Source organism: Tupaia chinensis, unplaced genomic scaffold, assembly GCF_000334495.1.
Source record: "Tupaia chinensis unplaced genomic scaffold, TupChi_1.0 Scaffold000318_1, whole genome shotgun sequence".
NCBI classification, from domain to species: Eukaryota; Metazoa; Chordata; class Mammalia; order Scandentia; family Tupaiidae; genus Tupaia; species Tupaia belangeri.
The window spans coordinates 5,771,790-5,782,902 of NW_006159811.1; the positions used below are offsets into that span (position 1 = coordinate 5,771,790).

The 11,113-nt window shown below is 43.3% G+C and overlaps 1 pseudogene; it reads right to left on the reverse strand.

Annotated features, from left to right (window-relative positions):
- Positions 1–355: 355 nt before the first annotated feature.
- On the reverse strand, positions 356–7,485 carry LOC102477162 (importin subunit alpha-1-like; annotated as a pseudogene).
- Between the last annotated feature and the right edge of the window lie 3,628 nt (positions 7,486–11,113).

Genomic DNA, 11,113 nt, shown 5'->3' on the forward strand with positions numbered 1-11,113 from the left:
CTCAGGGGAAGGAATTTGCTGAACTAGAATCATATCAAGTCCCTTGCCTCTTGCCGCAGGGTTGTTTCAAACCTCCATTTTCTTTCTTTCTTCTTTCTTTTTAAAGAAAAGGGTGGACTTTAATTAAATAAAACATCCTGTTGCAAGGTATGAAACTCCTCATAGAAACAAGAAACCCGTTTGGAGACAAGCTTCATATGGTATGTACAGTTTGGAGCTGTTCAAATATAGTTTTGTTGTAAAAAGTGCTATAATAACAACCACATTTAAAAAGAACTCTTGGTAGAGAAACAGTAAGATGAATTTATATTAAGCATAGCACACAACAAACCCCTCTGTGCCTCAGTTGTACAGTCTAGAAGTTAAAGGTCCCAGGAGTCCCATCCCACACTTGGAAGGTGTAGCTGTCGGAGGTAGTTCCGGGCACAATATCCTGATCTTCCTCTTCCTCTACAGAGAAATGCTTTTCAATCAAGTTTAATGACGCCTTGTACACAGACTCCTTTTCATGGTTTTGTAGAGCTTCAATTTTATCCAGCCTTCCACATTCTTCGATCATTATACTAAGTTTCTTCATTTCTTCTCTCTTCTCAGCAGCCTGAAAGATATTTGAAATGGCATCCAAAATAACCAGAATAATTTTGGTATCTTTTGCAGTTGGGAGGTTCATCAGCGGCTCTATGATGCCACAATGGATGAGGTATACGATCTGCTCCACTGTTCTGCCACTTGTATAGTTGGTCACAGCCCACACAGCCTCCTTCTGCATCTTAAAGTCAGCCTTGGAGAGCATGCGGACAAGGAATGGGGACTAACCCGGGATTCGCAACCTGCTGGATCTGGTCCTGCCGACCAGTGATGTTGGACATGGTCCACGGAGCTTCCTTCTGAATATTTGTTTTGGAGTTGGTTAGAAGGCTGGGGAAGACGGCAGGTGCTCCAGCATCTATCACAATCTGGGTCTGTTCATCTGTCCCAGTGACGATATTACCTACCAGTGACAATATTACCTATGGCTCTTAGGGCAGGAGTCACAATGGGCAATTTGGTAGCTCCTAGAAACTTCACAAATTGGGGAATAACTCCTGTTTTCACAACTATTTCAATCCAGTCATTTGGACCATTGGTAAGGTAGGAAATAGCCCAGCAGGTATCTGCTAATACTTCTGGATCATCGTGATGCAGAAGATGAACTAAAATAGGAAGAATTTGCTCAATAGCATCCGTGGGGGTGGGGGTGGGGATGGTGGTGGGGGGGCAGGATTCTTGTTGTCACGATGGTTTGAAAGTGTCCAGGTAAGGTTACATAAGTGACCACATGCTAACAATGACATATCAGGAACTGCAAGGAGAGCCAACAGCGGGTCAACTGCTCCATACTTGATAACCAGGTCCTAGAAATCTGAACCAACCTCTGTGATGTTTCCTGGAGCCCACACAGCTTATTCACTGCTGTGTGCGTGGGGAGAGGCCAACAGAGAAATGAATGCTGGGATAGCGCCTCCGTCCACCCTAGCCTCGGTCTGTTCTGACATCCCAGAAGCAATGCTAGTGAGTGTCCATGCAGATTCAAACTGGATAGGACTACAATCGTTTCTGCCCAAGAAGGACACGAATTTTGGAATCAACCCAGCCCGGATGATGTTGTCTATGGGGGGCTAGAAAGTAGCTTCCTAGCAGCGTGAGTAGCCTGGAGCTGGCTTTCCAAATTGTTGCCATTTATGCCTTTGACAGTGTCGTCAACAGACCAATTTACAGCGCCCTGGTTGTTGCAGTTTTCTTGCAGTGGAGAAGTGGCATCATTGGGAAATGAGCTTACATTTCTCCTTTTCAGCATCTGGTCATCCTTCTAAGCTTTCCTCAGCAACATGTTCACTTCTCTTCTTTACTGCCTCATTTCTGTACTGTCTTCCCGTGTTCTTGAATCTGTTAAGACAGGCAGCTGGTGAATTAGCATTCTCATTTGGGGGCTCGGGAGTGTGAAAAAAAGGGGGCCAGCCGGTGGCTCAGGCTACCACAAGAGGCGGCTCTGGGCTCCCAGGCTGGGGACCCGCTGCCCTCCTCAAATCTCCATCTTCTTCAAGCTCTGAACACACCAGCTTCCTTTCAGGTTCAACAAATGGTTGAGTTTGAACAGCTTCCTATCTCACAGGAAAAGGAAGCAAACAAGATTAAAACTGTCTTGAACTTGCCGTCACCGGCTCTGTATCTTCCCTCTTCCATTCTTTCTGCTAAAGTGAAAAAGGAGGCCTCCTTTCTTTCCTAAGCTAAACTTTTCCCTGTGCTCCGTGACCGTTTTCTCCCCAAAACGGCCGTGAGCCACCATTTGTCTTCTAGAGACACTCCCCGCGTTGCTGTATGTTCAAGCTCTCTCTTTCTACACTACATGGGCTTTTACATTCTCTTGGAAACTTCAGCCTAATTGGTTATATCTTATGCCTTTTAGTAAAAAGAAAACATACATAACATTGGAAGTAAACAGAACCAAGTGTTTGTTGCTCCATGGTAGTAGGCGCTTGGGAATGTATTATTTTAATGTTGTGTATCAACATTTTTCTTTTTCGCCAGAAGAGAAAAAAATATTGAGAGCAATGTGATGGGCTCATATAGATTAGAGATGATAATTGCAAAATCGCCTCCATCTACGGGGACTTCACAAAGTCCTTGCTTCCCTCGAATTTCACAATGACAGTGAAGGAAGTTATGGGTCCTGCTGACTACTTTAAGAGAAAAATAAAAGTGACTTGGAAAGAGGGTTCTGTTTACATTTGCGTAGGGAACTTCCAAACTCCAGTTTCGCAGCTGTGAAATGATGTTTTTTCCCCCATAGGTGGCTTACAAAGCTAGCTGGAAGTAATCATCTGGAATTTTTAAAACCTTTTCAGCAATACTACTAAAAACGTTATCAAAGCACAAAGAATGTCAAAGTTCATTCACTTACTGGATTCTCAAATATCTGTTGGCAACTAGTTAACATACAAGACACAAATCAATGAAACAGGGTTTTTTTTTTTTTTTAAATAAGTTTTACTGCTATAATAGTTCTAATTTCATTTTAAAAAAAAATCACAGCCATTCTAGAAAAACCACCTACTTTCCCAGTGCTGGAGATGCATTTGCCTCCCCAACAGATTCACACCTGTCCTCCCTGACTTTCTGAAATGGAGTAACTGCCCACGCTCTCCACCAAAGTCTCTGCGCCGGAAACTACCCTCCCCTCCTTTCTGGAACTTCATGCCATGTCTTGTCTCTCTTAGCTTCTCTGTCTTCCATCTCTGTCTCTCTATTAAGTCACTTCCCTAGTATTTTAACATGTTTCCATTTTTCTGTCTTCATGAAAAGAAACCCCTCCATTGGTATCACCTCCACTTTCTGCTGACCTGTAATCTCTTATTTTCACAACCAGCTCCTCAAAAGTGAATACAAAACGTTTTTGTTTGTTTTTGCCATAGGGTGTGTGCATTCAGCGTAGAGAGACAGAGAACAAGTGAGAAATCACGCCCTGGGGGAATGGCCATGCCAGCAATCCTTTGTCTTCTAGTCTCCTCTCTGGATTTGGGGCACACATGCACAGGTACTCAGTGGGATTTCTAAGCTGATCTCACATTGCCCAGTTAGGGACCAGCAGTTAACATAATGGCTATGTCGCTGGACTCCCATGTAGTCGACCGTGGTTCAAATCCCAGACCTGGTGGCTTAAACTCACGCTGGGCACGCGTGCATGCATGCCCAAGAAAGAGGAGAATGGGGGAGAAGAGATTGCGGCATAGTCATCCCCCCTGGGGATTGTTTTCTCGCTTCCTGTATCTCTGTCTCTCTCTGTCTTTCTGGCGAGTGCACGCACCCTATAGCAAAAACCTCTCCAAAAAAAGAAGAAAAAATTGCACTGGGACCCAGCACCTTAATTCCACACCACCTGCAGGCCCATGAAAAGTTTTTAAAATTTTTTCAAGAGAGAGAAAGTTTTTCAATTTCTATCTCTTCTATCTCCATCTTCTCTCTCTCTCTTTTTAAATGTTTTTTTTATATTTTTGGTATAGGGTGTATAGACAGAAAGCGAGAAATCACCCCCTAGGGGGCATGGCCACTCTGTCACCCCTTCTCCTCTATTCCCCTCTTGGGAGCTTGGGCACGCACACACAGAAGTCCAGTGTGAGGTTTAAGCCACCAGGTCCCGGACTTGAACCGTGATCAACTATATGGGAGTCCACTGATGTAACCATTATGTCATTTGCTGGTTCCTTCTCATTTCCTCTTATTTCTAAATCCAGTTCACCTGACACCCATTGAAACAAGCCAGTTTAAGGTTTAGTAGGACTACAGCCACTCTGACATTAAGAAAGGCCTTTAAGCAGAACACTCTGACCAAGTGCTGAGTCACAGGAAGATCCGTGTGAGAAATGGTCAGACAAGAAACCAGGAACGGGTATTTGAAATAACAGGGGCGCAGTGTGAAGAAGAGGCGAGGCTGACCCCCGGACTGACCAAAGCCTGTGTGCCTCTGCATCCCTTGCGTCTAGTGCCTTTGTCCTGTTGTGGCCGACCACAGAGATCGGTAAGGTTGTCTGCCAAACCCGCTCCTCCAAAGCCAGACCCCAGGACTAAAAGGGCACCTGCAAAGAAGGGAGGGAAGGCCCCTAAAGGAAGTAAAACAGGAATCAGGATATTTAGCGGAAAGTGACCAACTCCGATTGATGTAGGTGAGGAAAGATTCACACATGCTTGTACCTTGTACCTATAAACACCAAGAACAATACTTGCTGACTGTCTGTCTATAACACGTTACAGAAATAAACCCCCTTCTTCTCCACCATCTGCCTCTAGTTTCACTGACTGTGAGAAACAGTCAGACTGGGACCAGCAGTTAGCATAATGGCTATGTCGCTGGACTCCCATGTAGTTGACCGTGGTTCGTGTCCCGGATCCGGTGGCTTAAAACTCATGTTGGGTGCATGTGTGTATGGGTGCCCGAGATCCCAAGAGGAGAATGGAGGAGAAGGGATTGTGGCATGGCCATCGCCCCTGGGGGGTGATTTCTCGCTTTCTGTCTCTATGTCTCTCTCTGTCTGTCTGGCTAGCGCACGCGCCCTATAGCAAAAACCTCTCAAAAAAAAAAAAAAAAAAAGAAAAATGAGAAAAGAAAGAGCCAGACTCAGTTGGCCAGTAACACCCTCGCGTCACCATCGACCTTAACGTTTCCTCTACAGGGAGAATACAACGTTCGGAAGTAAGCAGGAAGCAACTTGCTCTGTGCTGCTGCTCTGTGCTTCTCAGGACTTGGACACAATCTTGGGCCAATACCATAGCTTTTCTGATCTCTCTTAGTTGTTAGCACAGAGTTTAGTTGCTTAGGTGACTAAAAAAATTTTTTTGGAGAGGTTTTTGCTATAGGGTGCTTACACTCACCAGAAAGACAGAAAGAGACAGACAGAAAGTGAGAAATCACCTCCCAGGGGGATGGCCATGCCACAATCCCTTCTCCATTCTCCTCTCGGGATTTTGGGCACGCACGCACATGCACCCGGTGTGAGTTTAAGCCACTGCGTCTGGGACTAGAACCATGGTCAACTACATGGGGGTCCAACGATGTAGCCATTACACCATCTGCTGGTCCCATGGCTAAAATTTTTATATTAGACTAGATTGGATTTTTTAGAAATTTACTTACTTCATAAGAGGAAGACAAAGATAGAGCGAAAGAACAAACATCAACGAGGTCTCATGCTGTGATCGTGGGTGTTGTGGCAGGCCAGTAAAATTCTCACGCAAGAGGTGATGCTGAAGGTCACAGGCAGAATTTCGTCCTCAGTGAAATCTGAGTTTTGCTCTTAAGACCTTTCATTAGATTGGACTTGATCTAGGCCTGCCCAGATTATTGAAGATAATCTCCTTTACTTTAAGTCAACTCATCATAAATGTCTACCACATCTACAAAATACCTCAGAGCAATACCTAGATTAGTATTTAATTGAGGAACTGGATAATATACCCTAGCCATGTTGATGCATAAAGCTAACCACCACACTTCCCTCCCCCAAAGAAGGTAGGATGGGGTTCATAGCACACTGACAACTCCTAATGTTTTTTTTTTTTTTTTGCTATAGGGCATGTGAACCAGCAGGAGACAGACAAAGAAAAGGAAAGGAAAGTGAGAAAGCACCTCCCAGGGAGAAGACCACATTACAATCCCTTCTCCATTCTCCTCTCTGGATTTTTGGGCACACATGCAAATGTGCCTGGTGTGTTTTTCAAGCCATGTCTAAGACTCAAACAGCGCAGTCAGCCATGTGAGATCCAGCTACCTGAACCCACCATCTACTGACCCCCCTAATGAATTTTTAAGTCTTTCATGTATCCTTGCGATAGCACTTACAGTGGTAAAAGCATTTTTTAATTACTCTGTTCTCAAGAAGTGTATAGCACTCTGCTTTAGAGTTTGGAGTATTTGGCACAAATTAGTCTAATCTTTTGGGACTCTGTTGAATTTGTAACATCTTGTTACAACTCCATATCACTAAATGCAATGGACACCTTCAAGTTTTCATTATTCTACACCAGGAGACCAGGGATGGTCCAATGGCTGATTTGGACCTTCAACCTTATACCCATAATTTGCCTTACTGATCCCTGGAGCTACCCCCCCCCCTTAATGTACTTCCAAATAAAAAAGGGCATGCTTATTATGAAAATCGTGGGTTTGCCCTGTCTTACCCTTTCAATTGGATTCCAACCTCAAAGTAAGTACCCATTTGGGAATTGGAGAGCTATTACTGTATTTGATACAAAATACCACCTCATCCTTCTTGAAATTTTTTTTTTTAACCTTGGCTTTTAGGATATTGTACTTTCCTCATTTCTTCCCTCCTCATATTCTACCATACTGCTAAGCACTGGGTTTTGCCTGGCTCTGTCCTATGGCATCCTTTCATACCACTCTTCCCTAGGAAACCGACTCTGAAATGTAGACCAGCACACAACAAATGTATCCGGGAATATTTTAGGAGTGTCCTTGGCATCAACATGAGTTGGGGAAGGACGTAGGATTAGGTAATGGAAGAAGACAGACTGTGATGCAGTCACCACAAAAGCCTGGAGGCCACACGGGAACATCAAAAGCTGAGCCAGCTTTGGTGATGGCTAAATCCATGTATCAGCTTGACTGAGCCATGGTGCCCAGATTAAATAAACATTGTTTCTAGGTGTGCCTTTGAGGTTATTTCTGGATGAGATGATCATAGGTGTGGTCAGTAGACTGCCCTCCCTAGTGTGGGTGGGTATTATCCAGTCCATTGATGACCTGTAGACCAAGAATCCAGAGGAAAGAAGGATTTACCCCTTTTGCATTCTACCTGTCTGCTGGAGCTTGGACATGTGTCTTTCATGTCTGTTTACTGGCACTTGTAACATCAGCTCCCCTGGTTGTCGGGCCTTTGCATTTGGACTACAATTATACCACAGTCTTTCTTGGGTCTCCAGCTTGCTCATGGCATCTTGTAGGACATCTCAACTTCCATAATTATCTGAGTTAATTATTATTATTATTATTTTGAGAGGTTTTTGCTTTAGGGTGCGTGTGCTCACCAGAAAGACAGAGACAGAAAGCAAGAGATCGTCCCCCAGGAGGGATGGCCACGCCGCAATCCCTTCTCTTCCATTCTCCTCTCCGGATCTTGGGTATGCACGCACAGTGTCCGGCATGAGTATAAGCCACTGGGTCCGGGACTAGAACCACGGTCGACTGACTACATGGGGAGTCCAGTGACATAGCCATTACGCCAACTGCTAGTCCCCTGAGTTAATTTCGCATAATAAAACTCTTCCTCAAGATAATCCTCTGGTGTGGTTGCTCTTTTACAATCTCTACTGATTACAATGCTGAGTTTGAAAGAAGAAAAAGAGACTGATCTTTGCTAGCAGATGGTATATCACAGAATACTTGGTAGGCAGGGCTGAACTGAGAAGGTTTATGTGTGACTTGTGTGCTGGGCATTTTCTTGTCAACAATTTGAGTAGTTGCCATGTAAATATTTTCTCAAAAATATTTAAAACCATACTGTCTCTGTCACAAACAAAATTATACAAAATGATAGAAATATCTTGAACATTATCTTTAAAATTCAGTATTTTGAAATTTTGAAAGATGTTTATTAACTGTCAAGAACTATGGAGTATGAGCAAAAAATTTTTGATATGTAAAGTAAATGTTTCTGGAAAAATGTAAAAATAAATAAATAAATGAGAAAAAAAAAACCCTCTTCCTATATACAAGTCATTGATTCTGTTTCTCTGAAGAACTTTGAGTTACACAGTTTCAGTATTGTTATGAGATTTGGTCCTCAAAATGCCTCTCATTTTATTTAATCTGGGCACCCCATGGCTCAGTCAAGCTGATACATGGACTTAGCCATCACCAAAGCCATCATGAGTGGGTTCCCTAACATTGGAGGTATTCAACTACAGGATAGCAACTACTTGGAAGAAATAGAATAAAGGGGAGTTAAGCATTTGATGGTTATTAGAATCACAGATAAACTTTTTCAATGATTTTATCTCTGTCATTTAAGAGCATCTATAAATGATGCTCACAACATCTGCCTGGCTTACTTTGTAGAACTCCTTTAAAAGTTCTTTGAATGGAGGCCAGCAGGAGGCATGCTGGTTAAGGCACTGGACTTCCACATGGCCAACTGCAGTTCAAGTCCTGGACCTGGCAGCTTGAAAGTCACACCAGGTGTGTGTGTGTGTGTGTGCGTGCTCAAAATCCCAAGAGGAGAATAGCCATCTTCCTTAGGTGGGGTGGGGGGTGATTTCTTACTTTCCCTCTATCTGTCTGGCTCTGGTGAAAAAAAATTAAAAAAAGACATAAACTCCTGTATCATTAAAAAAATTCTTTCAATTAATGCATGTGAATATAAATTAATTGACTAAAAAGTTACACGAGTCTTTGCTTAGTTGAGGTGTAATATTGTTATTATCAAAATATAGTTTGCACATATAAAGGATCTGCTAGCAATCATAAATACCCCTTATCTTTAATATCTCTGTTGAGTGTGCAAGCAGAGGACAAAGTTTAAACCAAGATGGTGGTAGTGAAACTAATATAATGACTATTAACTACTGAACTTGAGGTAATCACTGTCTTGAGAGAAGGTAGGGAGTGGTTTATTCTTGTGTAGGAGATTTCTTTGGCCCTTAATATTATACTCTGTAAAGAATGCAGCTCTGGGACCCGCAGTTAGCGTAATGGCTATGTCGCTCGACTCCCATGTAGTTGACCGCGGTTGGAGTCCCGGACACGGTGGCTTAAACTCACGCCGGGCGCATGTGTGTGCATGCCCAAGATCCCGAGAAGAGAATGGAGGAGAAGGGATTGCAGTGTGGCCATCCCTCCTGGGGGGTGATTTCTCGGTTTCTGTCTGTTTCTCTCTGTCTCTGGCGCGTGCACGCGCCCTATAGCAAAAACCTCTCCAAAAAAAAAAAAAGAAAAGAAAAGAAAAAAAAAAGAGTGCAGCTCTGTCCATTTGTCACCATTTTTCTAAGAGCCATGTAGCTATGTACAATAGGTTATTGTTCACTTGACCTTGTAGATCCATTCTTTATCCTCCACCCTGCTCTGTGCCCTGGGAGGCTTAGCTCAGTCAAAGGTAGCAATTGGACTGTCGTTCACTCGGAAATCTGGATGGTTTAGCCAATGGGAGAAAGTGTCAGGAGATCGGGGCAGGGAGTTGGGCCCCACTCCTTTTAGGCTGAGTCATGATTTTAACAGATCTTTTTCCATGTCTCCAGCGCTCACTGGTGCACATGTTAGTTCCTTTTAGTTCTCCCAAAATTGTATAAAGGTGGCCTAAGGGATTGTTCACTAAACATTTTATTTATCCTCCCTCCTTTAATTTAGAGATTTTTGCTATAGGGTACATGTGTGCTCACCGGGAGACAGAGACAGAAAGCACAAAATGACCCCACCCCCAGGGATGTAATTCTAATTTGAGTTAATGCATATGAATATAAATTAATCAACTGACAAGTGACCCTGTGGTTGGTGGTAAATGCCCCTGGAGGGTGGGGGATGGCTATACCACAATCCCTTTTCCTCCATTCTCCTTGCAATATTTTGGGCATGTACTTGGCATGAGTTTCAAGCTGCTGGGTATGGAACTTGAACCACGGGTGGCCACATGGGGAGTCCAGCACCTTAACCACTAGGCCACTTGCTGGCCCTTTAAACCATTTTGATTTAAATGATTTTCTCTGTTTCTGCCAGAACCGTGATGAATACCATCTCTGCAAGACTTACTTTCTTCATTTGTTGTAACATGGAGCGGGTCACATGAGAACCTGCTTCATTTCTGGGAGTGAGGACTACATCAGGCAATGCTGTAGTTACTGGTAACATAATACACAGTAGACACTCAGTAAGTACTAGCTCTGGTTATTTTTATCATTGTTGCGTGTGAACTGCAGAAATATTGAGCTAACTTGGGGCCGGCGGGTGGCGTGGTGGTTAGGGGCACTGGACTCCCACATGGCCGACCACAGTTCAAGTCTCGGACCTGGTGGCTTGCTTTCTCACTTCCTCTCTCTCTCTCTCTCTGTGTCTCTCTGATCAAACTGGAAAATAATAATGATAATAATAAATAAAGTTAAATAAAATAATTCTTTAAAAAAAAAGAAATATTGAGCTAACTAGGCTACTTTTGATAGAAGATTCCTTTGAAATAGTGATTAGCTAATTACAACACCCACGTCCTACCTCCTTTGTGTCTCACCACAAATAGACTTCACATGCCCTCATCCTTCTCTGCTTCCTCACAGCCTTCCATGGTTGGCTCTCTTTTGTTTGCTTATTTTGTTTTTTGGCAGGTATGTGACTTTCTCAAAGATTCCCAGTGTAGACTCCCCCCACCCCTCAGTCTACAAGCATGAGGCTACTATGTAACTTCATTAAAAGAAAAGAAAAAGAAAAAGAAAACACCAGTGTTGACAGATTTGGGGGTTTTGAGTTACAGCCTTAAGTACTAAGTGTTTTTCATTCTTCTACTCTCAAAGTTCAAAAAACAGCTCTGGAGAAATGGACCATTCTCTTAAATCCTAACTGTTATGAAATTATGAAATG